Source organism: Pteropus alecto, unplaced genomic scaffold (genome assembly GCF_000325575.1).
Source record: "Pteropus alecto unplaced genomic scaffold, ASM32557v1 scaffold10, whole genome shotgun sequence".
NCBI lineage: Eukaryota > Metazoa > Chordata > Mammalia > Chiroptera > Pteropodidae > Pteropus > Pteropus alecto.
In genome coordinates, this window is record NW_006431210.1 from 7,833,885 (window position 1) to 7,848,487 (window position 14,603).

A 14,603-nucleotide genomic window follows, 5' to 3' on the forward strand; every position below is an offset into this window, starting at 1 on the left:
CTCTCGCTGGACATGGCAGCCCTTTTCTCTCTCCCTACTTTCTGTTCCTCTCTCCTTTCCCAGATGGTTTTACTATCCTTTCTGTAGCCTATTTTCTTTTCTTTTCTTTTCTTTTTTTTTTTTGGTGACTATATCGTTGGGGAGCTAGAGTCTGATAATTATTTTAACGTTCATACCTGTTCTGCCTCTTTGGTGGGAGGCACAGGGGTGGATTGGCTGTTTAGCAAAGGGAGTAAGAAGGGCTCCCAGCAACAGAAGGGGGCAGCTGTGGAGTGGGGCAGGAATAGAGGGGATTCCCACATTTTGTAAGTGATGAGTGCTAGGGAGCTCTTTAGGTAGAGCACTGTGGCCTTAGTGTTGCTCAGATTGGACAATTTATGTAGCATCTGCCAGCAGAAGAAGCACCATTCTCCTCTCTCTCAGGTGACCTGTGAACTTATATTGTGGGGTTCAAGTATGACTCAGTGAATATACTTAAGCCTTAACTAGCATTTTCCTGGCCTTAATATATTTGGACACATCTCATCAACATGTGGATTGGAACTTAGAGTATCTCTTTCATTGGGTGTCTAAGATACACTTGGTATATTGGTCAGAATTCTCTAGAGAAAACAGAACCAATTGCGTATGTGTACATATAGTTTTTATCAGCTATCTGGGCATCCTTTAGTCCAGTCAGATTGACACTTGACCATCAAAACTAAATACCATCAAACTGCATTTTGTCACAAGTCTGAATGAAAGTAGAATAGTGCCTTGGTTGTCCCAGGAACTAGGCCCATTGAGAGAGGAGGGACCTCAGAAATAGGCCTCCCTACTGCAGAGCTTTTTGATGGGTGAAACATGGTGCCCACTCAGGGGTTGGGCTGGTGTTACGGCTGTGTATACATTTGCACATCAGTTGTGCTGGAGGAGAGGGAGGCACTGTCCCAGTGATGTGTTGGTGGCCTGAGCTACCTTTTTTACCTTCTGTAGTGTAATGCCACTTGCCACTTATCATTAAACTGTCACTTCACAATTCACAAAGTCTTTCTGACCGGCAAGAGACTATAGGAGGAGTACTCTTCCCCGAGAACACCCAACTGGCACGGAAGCTGTTTGTGATCACTGTTGTCATTGTCTTCCTGTGGTTTTGATTGTTATTAATAATGATCATGATCATGATCATTAGGCCTAGGAAGAAAATAATGATAAAATGGCTCTAATTAGGCATTATAAACACATCATGTTCTTATCATTATGTTGTCTAGTATTAATTGTAATCACTGTAATCACTATAACATTATGAACTTCTGCTTGTGCTTGTCTTCTATATGATCAAAGCACTGAAAGATGTGATTGTGTTAGCTTTCATGACATTCCAGCAAAGGGAACGCAGGTTTCCAACTGTGGCCCTGTGTGTTGGAGTAAGCATGAACTGAAAGGGATATAATAAAGAACTCTAGAAATCGAAAGCAGAATGCAGCAAAATAAACAGTGGGTAGACACGTTGTAGGAAGGTATGTCTGATGTTGTACAAAGTCTAAAATGAAATAGATTTCAGAAAGTTCAATTCCACTTACAATTTGAATTTTACCTCTGCCATTTCCCAGCTGTGTGACCTTGAGAAATTGTCTTTGCTTCTCTGAGCACATTGATTAATAGTGGTTTATTTTGTTGCAGTTAGAGGCAGCACATATTTTCCTGTTTCACTCCTCCTTTAGTTTAATGGAATAACATAGTACAGCCTCTCGTAGGGTCCCAGGTTGTGACCTCTTGGAAGAAACCAAGTGAACATTTACTCTAGCATTTGGCACAGGGTTTGGCACATGGTTGGTTTGTGCTTACTGAATGTTTGGTGAATGAGTAGAGATATTGAAGGAGATCGCCTTACATGATTTATACATAATTTATAGCTAGGAGAGATTTAATGTAGATTTATTAATTTTCGAGATGCCTGAACTCAGCTAATCTCTTGGCCCCAGGCAACTGCCAGCCTTGGGCTCTGGTTGCTTTACTTCCTCAGCTCCGTTCAATGCTGGATAGAGACCTTGTTGGGGAGAAGGAGGTCTCTGGGCTGTGGGCATTATAAAGATGGACACATGTGTGAAGATGCCCATTAATGCCTGCCATTACAGTGATTGATAATTACAGTGTTTGTAATTAACGCCTGATGGGTTGTGCCCCTGCTCACCCACTCACCTCCCTTCCACTGTGACTGCAGCTGTCCCTTCAGGGACTTATGGCCCATTCAAGGCCATCTGGGAGCCCGGGCCTACTCTTTAAACTTTTCCCATGTACAAACATCATCTACTGTGACTTGGACCTGGGCTTAGAGGATCTCTTGTTTGAGGAATCCTGTGGCTGGCTAAAAATGGTGTGGTCTCTTAGACATTCCAGTGTTCCCCTGTTCTGTATGATTTACACACTGATTTGCATCTAGGAGGATATGTGCTGATAAAAGTAAGCTCAGTTTTGTCTCGATTATTAAAAGTTCTTCATTTCAACAATGGGGACAAATTAATAAAGTCTTAGTTGTCTTTTCGAAGTACTCATTACACAGACCTAACACTCGGTGAGACCACACTTCTGCTGTCTCTGTTTAGTCCTTCATTATTCTCTTTCACGATAATCTCAAATATCTGCCTAGAGGTTAGCTTGCATTGACTTCCTTACATGACTCCCACAGGTGAAAAGTGGAGGAGAATGATGTCCTAGGAGGGCCAAAGTTAGGCACAGCACACCTGTCACCAACTTTTCTGCTGTGCCTCCATCCCACCCATATGCCTGCTTTTCAGCTTCTCCATGAGGAATGTCGCCTTTGATCGTGTACCTGATCTCTGCGTATGGGACTGGGTAGAGGGATGGAGGCACAGACCTGCTGAGCAGAAGTGCGAGATGGCCATAATTTCAGGCTAACGAACACTCCACAGGCTTTTTTTTTGCTGGTTGCCAGCTCCTGGTTTTGTGTGCTGGAAACATCTTGAACAAAATGTCACGGAGAGCATCTTGGCAGTGTCCTGCTGACCGAGGACACAGGGCTGCCGAATTTGCCATCTGCCTGCAGCCTCTCTGAGGCAATTATATCAGAGCTTCTCAAGTCCTGGAACAAGGGGGATGTCAAAAGCACTTTCCTTCCTCGAGGAAGGTAATTTTCATGTTCCCAGTTTTTTGGAGCTGCATATAGTTACTGTTTCCAGGTGTGAGAGGCGCGGGGAGAGAAGGTGGGGGCGTGTGTGGAGTGAAGGAAGGAAAGGGGCACAGCGGGAGGTAGGATGGGGTAGGATGCGATGTGTGGGGTAGAGCGAGGGATGGGCTCAACTGCTCCTGAGCCCAGAGAGGGGCACATATGCTGGTTTTGGCAAATTTTAATTAAAGGATAGGCTGGAAAAATTCCATTATTATTACTGCTCAGCTTTCAGCCTGTAGTGGCTTAATGTCTTCTTTATTAGTATAAAGGTCTCAAAGCATTTTGTTTTTTTCTCTGATTGCTAATCTGCATTAGAAAAAGGAAAAGTGTCTGATAACCCCTGGAAGGAAAATGTTTTCAAAATTCGCTGAAAACAGAGCTTTATATTTTTTCCCTCTGCCTCTCCTCCTATTGCTTTTTGTTTGGAGTGGGAGGAAAGGGAGATTTAGTTCCGAAATGAAGGATGGTTAATGAGATGCTTGTTTGGCAAGAGAAAGACAAAGCAAGTCCTCTTTGGAAATGTTTGTTTAAATGTGGGACTTCTCTTGGTCCCATTTCCGGAGATCTGAGTCTTATGTGAGCAGCATTCAGGGCCCTTCTGGAACAGGAGGGGCAGGAGCGTCTTTCTCATACTTATGGAATTACTTATGGAATTTTTATAACAAAAGGCTAGTGACCAACACCACAGAGTCACTAGAAGACTGGGTCGCTGTCTAAGTGCCCTCAGGTCAGGTAATGAAAGGCTTGTAGACATGAAAAAGTCTGCTTTGTAACACTATGTCCATTGTTCTCACAGCAAGAGTACAAATTAGATTTAAAAAAAATAATAATTTTATGGTTGGAAAAATTTCCTTTTATATAGGAAAAATGATTTATCCAAGGTTGTCTAGTGGGTAGGCTGACGAACTGTCACTATGTTCTTGGGACTGAAAAAGTTCCTGGGACATGGGACTTTCAGTTTTAAAATGAAGACAGTCCTAGGCAAAATGGGATCAATTGGTGACCGTACATGCTAGGTCTTCAGATTCAAGGACAGGATTTTTTTCTTGTTTCTCACAGCTGCCCCTGGTATATGTACTGTTTTAATTGGCTTTACTTAGGCTTTTATTATTGTGCACATGAATACTTACTACCCCACCAGTGAAGTAATATGGTGGATTTAGAGCTATACAGGAGAATAAACACACCAAATGTCAACAATACTGGCTTGTACCTTTTGAACGATTGCCTTTGAGAGATTGCATACTTAGTCCATTGCTCATTTGGAAATCTCAAATCTTGTGATTTGTCGTTAGACTCATTTTTAAGGCCATACAAGAGACAGTCTCATTATTTTACAAGAGACAGTCTCATATTTTATGGCGAAATCACCTTTTAGTAATTTGTCTCTTGTTTTACCTCTCTTGTTATGTAGTTTTGGCCATAAAATATTTTCTTGCCTACCTCTCATATGTTATTATATCCATATACCATGTTTCAGTGGTCATTTTCTATAATAGTAGAAAACCTGGCTGGTTATAAGTACATTTGGTATTTAATGAGTAACTAGAAGAGGTAACCCATTGAATACTGAGGATATTACATACTAGTATAGTGTAACATTTGATACAGTATTATTCAAATTTATTGTAAAATCGGCAAGGATCCAGAATTTGGTTAATTAAATTAAGAATTGTTATAGTACCACAAATGAAACACCAAGAAGGTTTTAGAAAAGATGCTTAGCAGAATGTATTAGAGTAGAACCACAATCACAGGACATATACTCTGGCAATAGACCAGACATTGATTGTTTAATTAAAAAGTAAGCCAGCAGGGAGTATCAATTTATCTTTAAATTTAGTAGAAATATGACAAAAGCCTAAGCAAGAAAGCTCAAAGAAGAAGCATGAACCTCTCTGGCAAGAATATTTTATCTTTTATCACTTTTATTCTTACATTTCTATCAAGCATTAGATCAAGTATTAGTTGAACCAATCTCAATTTTGTTTAGGTTAGAAAAGGTGGAGTATTGGTAGTTCTATATGGTTCAACCTAACATAACTATTTCTATCTTACTGATGGAGAAATGGAATTTATAACTGAGACAGCGAGTTACTGGTGTAGCAGGGCAGGGGACTACCTAGCCCTTCTGATCCCCAATACAGTGCTCTTTCAGTTATTTCTTCTTTGTAGCTTCAGCTTCAGTGGCTGTCACAGAGTAGAAACTTTATAAATGTATGTGGTAATTTTCAAAAATGGCCACAAATTTGTTGACGTTACACATCAAGAAGTGGAGAAAGGAAAGCCTTTTTAATAAATGGTGCTGAGAAAACTGGAAAGCCACCTGCAAAAGAATAAAACTAGACTGTTGTTTATCACCACACACTAAAATTACCTCAAAATGGATTAAGGACCTGAATATAAGACCTGAAACAATAAAATGCATAGAAAAAAACGTAGGAACTAAACTCAAGGACCTTGAACTTAAAGAGGATTTTACGAATTTGACCTCAAAGGTAAGGGAAGTAAAAGCTAAAATAAACGAATGGACTACATCAAACTTCTGCTCAGCAAGAGAAATCATCAACAAGATAATACAAGGGAAAATATATTTGCAAGAAACGGCTCCAATAAGGACCTAATATCTAAAATATACAAAGAATGTATACAACTCAATAACAACAAAATACAAACGATCCAATCAAAAAATGGGCGGAGGACCTGAACAGACACTTCTCCCTAGAGGACATACAAATGGCTGACAAATATTTGAAAAGATGCTCAACTTCACTAGCTATTAGGGAAATGCAAATCAAAACCACAATGAGATACCACCTCACACCTGTTAGAAGAGCTATAAGCAACAGCACAAGTAATAACAAATGTTGGAGAGTATGCGGAGAAAAAGGAACCCTCATACACTGCTGGTGGGACTGCAAATTGGTATAGCCACTATGGAAAACAGTATGGAGGTTTGATCTACCAAATGATCCAGCAATCCTTCTACTGGGTATTTACCCCAAAGACTTGAAAATCCATACCCCCAAAAGATATTTGCACACTGATGTTCATAGCAGCATTATTCACACTGGCCAGGCCATGGAGGCAACCAAAGCGTCCTATGATAGATGATTGGCTAAAGAAGCTGTGGTACATATATACAATGGAATATTACTCAGCCTTAAGAAGAGATGAAATATGCCATTTGTGACACATGGATGGACCTTCAAATAATCATGCTGAGCGAAATAAACCATACAGAAAAAGTTGAAAATCACATGATATCACTTATATGTGTGATATAAACCTAAAATCAACAAATGAACGGGACAAACAGAGACTCATGGACATGGACAATGGACTGGTGGTTACCAGAGGAGAGAAGAGAGTGGGGAGGTAGATGGGGGAAGGAAAAAAATTGAGTTATTTCTTCAGTTAAAAAAAAAAAAGTGGAGCCTCAGCTTTTGAATCTGGCAGTTTCGTGATTATTCTGAGAAACAGATTATGGTGGAAGGGTGGAAGTGACATCATGTGAGCCCAAAGGCTGTGTCATCAAAAGCCATGCAGTTTTTGCCTGGTACTCTTGGAATGCTTATTTTTGTGACATTCCCCTGTATAATCCAGTTGCCATGCTGTGAGGAGCCCAAGTCACATGGAGGTGCTTCCATATGTGGGTGCACATGCGGAGCCCAGACTTCCAGTCATTCCAGCCCAGGCAGCAGATGTGTGAGTGAAGGAGCCTCCAGATGTGCCATCCCCTAGATGCTGAGTATTTCCAGCTGAGACTATGGAAACTGTGGAGCAGAAACAAATCATCCTTGCTATGTTCTGCTTAAATTCCTGACTAGCAGCATCCGTGAGCATAATACAATGAGATGTGTTTTAGACCACTAAATTTGCAGTGGTTTGTTATCAGCAATGTGGAAAGAATGTGTTCTTCTTGTCTAGGAAGTCGGGCTTCTTTCTCAGTTACAAAACAGATGGGCGTCCCAAGTCGTCTGAGTTCCAGCCTGCTGCTCTTCTTGCCCATTGAAGCTCCTGCTTGCTGTTGGCTGTGCAGGGGCATAAAACATGAGTATAGAAGTGACAGTGCTCCTACTTGGCTTGACGACCTGAGAAACCTGGGGAGGGTTTCTGCCTACTGTGGGAATCTCAGGCTGCAGATGCTCAGGCTTGTCAGAAATACCCTTGGAAGAAGGTGCTCGTGATTGGGTTCTGGTTGCTGCTGCAATGTCAGAGGGTTCCTCACATGTGCAAATCGTTTAATTTAAAAATAACTTTAAACACATTTTTAAAGGAGCAATGCATATTTATTATAGCATTAACTGAAAATACAGATAAGCTTAAAGAAGAAAACAAAAGACATTTATGACCCTATCAAAGATAAGTGCTATTAACATCTCTCAAAATCTTTTTTTTTGGGCATAAATCATGTAACCAAGTTTATGTAATATAATGTAATGCATGATTATTATAATAAAATTAATAAACATTATATACACATTTTACCAGATGGGATCATGCTATTTATTTTATTTTATTTTTTAACCCAAATTGTTTGTAACCAAAATACTGTTGACATTGTTCAATGGCTGCATATAAAGTTCTAATATATATTTATACTGATCGTACAAGTTTTACTACATGATTGCAGTATAATTTGTTGCTTTCTCTATTGACGGATGTTTACACTTTTTTCATATTTCTATTGTACAAATCATACTGTTATCACCTAAAGATAATGCTTAAATGTTTCAGGCTGTCTGCTATTTCTTACCTTCTGCATATCCCAGGCATATTTCTAATAGGAAATGTTTTCTATTATCCCCTAGGTCTGTTCCTCCCTCCCTATACAGTCACACACACACATATACACTCACACACACACCCTGTGATTCAGTGGGAGAACATGCATAAACCCACAGGGAAATGCCACAGGAGATGGCTATGGGATCTTGAGATTAGATGTTTTCAAAAGGGAGTAAGCATTTTCTTTCTCAGACTTTGTACAAAGTTGCAGCAAACATCTGCTCCTCCAAAGAAAGAAATATTTAAAGATACTGTGGGAAGTAGGTTAAGCCAAACATAAAGAGGTTTTTCCTTCCCTCACTCTTGTATTTGTAAATATGTCCCCTATGGTCTTTGCAATTGGGAACTATCAGCCTAAATATGAAATAAAAATTGTTTGGTCAATTAGTTGGTTTAGGTTTTCTAAAATGGAGGAAATAAAATGGAGCTTTAAAATGATTTCTTCAGAGATGAAGCTCTTATTTTTTTTTTTGTCTCCATGCAGAAGGTTCAAAGACTCCTATTTTATTTTTTTGTTAACTACAAATCAGTAGAGTATAGGTTTTTCTTGACATTCTTTGCTGCAATAACCTGTAAACTTTTTACAGGACAAAAGCATTGTTGCTCAGAGGAAGCACTTGGAATTTGGGAATTTGCTGTAATGAGATAAAAGAAAGCTGAGAGGCGCTCTCTTGATATGGTTTGGACTTCTTCTGTTACTTTTCCAGCTTTTTAGTATATTCCATGGCCTGAGGCATTAACTTTGAACTGGTTGAGTGGCTAGTTTTTAGTAAGAGGGTGAGTGCGGAGGGTAAATTGGAGGCAGGTTCAGGATTTGCTGCCAATCTGAGTTGCGTTAACCCCCCCTTCCCATCATTTATTTGCTTTGAGACCTGGAGTGCAATTGAAACTCTTCGAACCCCAGTTTCCTATTTTGTATGATGCAGACTGAACAGGTGTAGCTTTGTAAGGGATATTAGAGGTAAACATAAAACAATTAGCACATAATAAACACAAATGTTGGTTTCTGTTCCTGTCTAAGACTACTATTTTGAATGTCATAGTGTAATGAGCTGGAGACAATGAAATTCACTGGAATTTTCCTGAGATAGTGAAAGGTATCTCTGAAGGAAAGCCTTTTTTATTTTTTATTGGTTTCAAGTGTACAGTACATTGGTTAGACATTTATATAGTTTATGAAATGATTCTCTTGATTACTGTATCTTCCCTCTGGCTCTACTCATAGCCATTACCTTACTGCTGTTTGCATTGAGGGAAAGCATTTTTGTAAGAGCTTAGGGTAGCTCTAGAGCCCCTCACCTCCTCTGCCCCAAGGAGCCAGGGTATGTTCTAAATATATTTTGTGTGGTTAATGGACGAGGTTGTTTCACTGGTTGTTTCAGAGATGTTGAGAGAGAAACCAGGAGATTCTAGGAAGATATGAACTCTGTAGGGTAACCTATCTCCATGTGTTACCCTAAGTCTTCTGAAGTCTCCCCAGATCATGAAATACTTGATTTGAGTGGCGGCTTTATTTTGGAAACTAGTAAAGAGACTGAGGGTGCTAAGGAATTAAAGAGAGCCGGGATTCAGAAGCAATTGAAGCAGGAGGAAATGAACTTGTGAACTTGCAGATGTTGTGGAGAGGGCTTTTGGCTGTTATAGGCAATGGAATTGGGAATCAGGACAAGTTTAACTGAGTCTCCCAGTGGCAGGCTGACTTTTGGGTTAGTTTTTCTCTTTAAGGTTGTGCACCATTTGTGATTAATGTTTCTGTTTGCATCTCTTTTGGATTCTGGGAGAAGACTGATTTAGCCAAATCGCTAGGAAATAAAACTTTTGAGTCTTATTCTTCTGTCTTTGAGATAGGTTAAAGAATCCTTTGGCCTGCTAACATTTTAATTACCTTGTAAAATATTTAGTGGCTTTCCCTATAAATCCTGGTGCCCTACTCAGAAATAATATAGCTGGCAGTAGGGATAGGTCAGGGCTGAATGAAATCTAAAATAGTTGCAAGAAATGTTCCCATTCGTTTGCCCAGAATATAATTTCTTCCCCTTCTGACCCATTTCCCCCCCCAGATCTTGGGATTGTGCTTATCTGCAAGTCTGTATTACTATGCATTTTACACTCTACAGTCTTTTCTGCTCAAAGACACAGACTGTAGGTCAAGAGCTAGAGTTGGATTCCAAAGCTGGGGAATAGACCATCTAGGATCAGAGACAGAGAATGGATTTCAGGTGGAGCCAACCAGTAGGGGAAATATTCTAATAAATATGGATAGCTAGTCAAATCCTTTGTTTCCTCTTGGACTTAACTATAGATATATATTCAACAAATTGCAACCTTTCTTGATATTAACAACTTTATTACGGTAATTATTGGAAAGAAGGAGGGTTAGCTTTGTGCCAGATCCTGCATTAGAGGTCTAAACATAGACTATGCGTGTAATAAAGCCAAGTGCTCCTAAAAGGATTAGAGGAAAGAGTTTTCATTGTAAATAACAATAAACCCAATGCATTTAGAGTTACAGCTGATAATAAGTATATAATACTGGACATAAAATGATAAACTTATGGCCTGTAATTTCAGAAAAAGCTACTAGAATAGTCATTAGAATGACTCCTTTTAGTAAGATATTACAAGTCTCCTGCAAATGCTACCGAATGCCAAAGCTATTAGCCAGAGAAGATTACTTGAGGAAAAGGAAACGAATACTTTTGAGTACCCATTAGGTGTCAGACACTTAAATATATATTGTCTTCTTGGATACTTGTAGTGATATAAGTATTATTTTCTCAGATAAAGACATAAAGGTAAGACAGATTAAGGATTTGATTAATCTCATATGGCAAGCGAATGCAAATGGTAGGTCTGGAATTATTACCATATCTAGTTAGTCCCTAAATGCATTCACTTTCCATCAGTCAGGTCTCTGTAGGGTCAATGCATTTGATTTAGAAGATATTTTGCTTCAAAGCCAAATTTTGGGGGTAGAACAGTTACCCACAAAGAAATGAGAAGCTTCAACCTCACATTTATTGGCAGTTGGCAAATGTCCAAACTTCATTACTTCTCTACATACTTTCACTACATTTGCAAGTGTAGTGAAACGAACGGGACTTGTCAAGGTGTTTTAGAATGTTGAGAATAAAGATAACGAGTTGAAGATATTGAAGAGTGGCCGGCTGACTTCTTAGAGGGGGTTTGGAGTGTCTGAACGGTAGTGGGCAAATCCCAGAAACTAAACTTGTCAGCGTCCCAGATTCCGTGAGGCACAGGGAACTGATTCATGTTTCAATTTGATTATTAATTTATAAAGTAAGATTTTATTTCCTGTGACCATATAATGGTACTCACTCCCAAGGAAAACATTTTTGGTACTAAAATAATAGATACATAGACTTTGTAACCTGAAGATTTATTAGTGAGTAGATTCAGAAAGAATGAAATTGGATAACCACCTGGGTACTTTCTCCAGGCCACAGAAGAGAGTATGCTATGTTTAGTGACCAAAACATTCTCATCTGTTAGAGAATGACTATAACATTCTTGTTCTTTTGTGCTATTTCTCCTAGATTCCATATAGATCTTATGCCTTTTGTTAGATTAATTAATTCACTTGTTTAAATGTTATAAAAATATACATGCTAGTCACCTTAATTGGATCCCTATAAAGTATTGCATTTTACTGCTTCAAATATGGAAAACCCAAGGCCAAGCTCTTTCCGTAATATAAATCTCAGACATCATACTTATTCCAAGGTTTGATGTTAACTTTCTGTATCCACCCTAATACCAACTACAGGCACATAAAACCCTGAATAGAGCTAATTTAGTCTGACCTGACATTCAGCAATGAAAGGAAATTAGGAAAATCATTAGCTAGAGATTAGAGTGTAGGGTGAGAAAATTAATATGAGATGAATTTAGAGAAAGATTTCTGTAAATAAGAATTAATTAAAGGAGAAATGTAGTATATAGGAAGAGATGGACATTGCACCTTATTTTAGTCAAGAGAAAGAATTGGGAGAAATATTTCCTAGGAGAGAAGCTATGGTCCTGATTTATCATTTTCATTAAGGATGGTAATAATTTGAAGGACTCATGTAAATTAAGCATTACTATTTTTAAACAAGTTTAAAAAGCACTTTTTTTTCCCAGATCATTCAAGGGTAATATGGCAAGGTTGGGATTCTGCTTATTCCAGTTATAGTTTGTTTCTCTTTATATAATTGACAGGTATCTAAATGAGCACTCGCTATACACGAGGTGACTTCTAGGCATTGCGAATGAACAGAATAAGATGGTGTCTTATTTTAAGGAGCATTTGCTTTAAATCTCTTGATAAAATAGTCACCCAGGTAAGGGTTATTTACAGCCCAGGGCCACATAAGCACTGTACACAGAGCGGGGCACATCCTACCATAGAGAATTGTAACATCTTAGCGGTCAGGAGCTGTGCAAGGTAGCATTAACTCAGGGTAGAAAAGTTAATCAGTGCTATTTATCACTCAGAAGAGGAAAGATGTTCCCTTCAGGCATGAGTCCTCCATAGGATACTCGTTTCCTGAGGTCATTGTTTTTATTTCCAATTTGACTACCAGTGCAGGCTCACAGTTCTGCACATAAATGGAAGCATAGATATCTGTGTTCAAGTACTTTCCAGGAGCACACTCTGAGGTTTACAGCTGTTTAATAGTTATTGAAATCATAACTGAGGAAAAACAAAGTTAAGGATGCATTGCATAAAGAATGTGCGGTTAATTCCTTCTTTTGAAATGCAAATGTTTCCTTCCAGACCCAAGAGAGCTGTGAACCTGGAATGAATAATAATGGCCCACAAAGATTTGTACTTTGGGATGAGACATGAGCCTATGTTGATGAACATTATTAGAAGCAGCCTTTGGAAACACCTTGTTGAGGCTGTGGAGAGAATGTGCCTGAGAATATCTTTTATCATATAGTGCAAGCGTGGAGAGATATTTAAGTGGGCAAGTTGCCTAGTCAGTAGTCTAAGCTTGCTCACTGATAACACTCCATCCTTGGCTGTTTCAGGGCTGTTTGTCCCTAATGGTAGTATGAGCAGGAGCAGAGATAGTAATGGAAACTGAGATCTGCCACTTTGATGAGTTAGTCACTATCAGGAGAAGAGACATAATTACCATTAATGAGGAGATACTTGTTAAGATGGAGAAAATGAGTCTAAATGAAATTATTTCTACTTATTAGATTACATGACTTAATTAGCCCAGATCTATGCATAAAAACATGGCAGCCACTGGCCACATGTGGCTGTTTATATTTACATCTAAATTAATCAAAAATAAATAAAATTAAAAATCCAGTTCTTTGGTTATACTAGTAACATTTCTGATGCTCAGTAACCACATGTGGCTATTTGGCTACCATAATGGATAGCACAGATATAGAACATTTCTTTTATTGCAGAATGTTCTGTTGGATAGAACTGATTTAGAGCTTAACAAGGAGAGAATGACCCTGGCTATGAAGTCAATAGTCCATTTTCCTGAGCAATGTATCGGTATGTTTTCTCTTCCCTTCTTGCTTTACTCACTCCATTACATTGTTAGTATATCACATTATCTTTGATTAAGCTGGTACGAATGGACCATGTTTGCTCAATTTTAGAGTAAGGGAGATCTCCCCCATTAATCAAATGTATGGGCTTACATTTATTGATATATGTATACCTTGTATATATGTACTTTGTGCTATGTATATTTTATATATATACACACACACACACATTCACACACACCCATTCACACACACTCCTACTGACCTTGTAGAATATCTTAATTTAGTACTTTAGCATAGATTGTGTTATAAATTGGAAAAATTCTGGCTGGGAAAGTTGATTGAAACTGATGGTTTAGGGAGTCTTTTGAATAATTTGTTGATTTCAAACCTTCCTCTTCACCTGCTTCCCATTATCATGGAATTAGGTGTGGTTTTCATTAACAAGAAAAACCGAGAGTCTGACAGACAAATGGAGAGGGACAGACAACGGAGGGGACAAGTAGGGGTGAACAGACGGATAACAGGAGGAACACTTATCCAGTGTGTCCTGTGAGCCTATTACTAGGCCAGGTTATCTTCTTTAATTCTTATAATAACCCAGTGAAGTAAATTTTATCTCAATTTAACAGATGAGGAAACAGGCTCAGAGGGATTTCACTTGCTCAGGGTCATAGAACTAGTAGATGGTAGTGCTGAGATTCAAACTCAAGCCATCTTATTTCAAGGATCATGAACTTTTCATTCTATCCAGTGGTAAGCTATTATCTTTTTCTTTCCTGAGAGCTGACAGCTAACTCTCCATCTCTTTCTGTTGTCTTAGATTTTCTTTTACCTCTTATCTCTCAAAAATTTTCAAAGAATTTTTGTTCTTTTTATTTGAAAATAAAGAGCAAGGGGTCTGAAAGGTTTTTTCTCCCTTGTTTTCTAGATTGATTCTCACCCCGCCCCCAGCCCCGAATTGTATTATACCTGCTTTTTGCTCTTATAGCTCTTCTAATTTTTATTAGATTATTAAGCAGTGGTCCATGCTGTCTCAGTTCACCTTTCAATGGAGGTGATTTTCTTCGGGTCTTTGATTTGCTCACTTAAAATGTGGGGGATGGAGTGAGAGATGAACTAA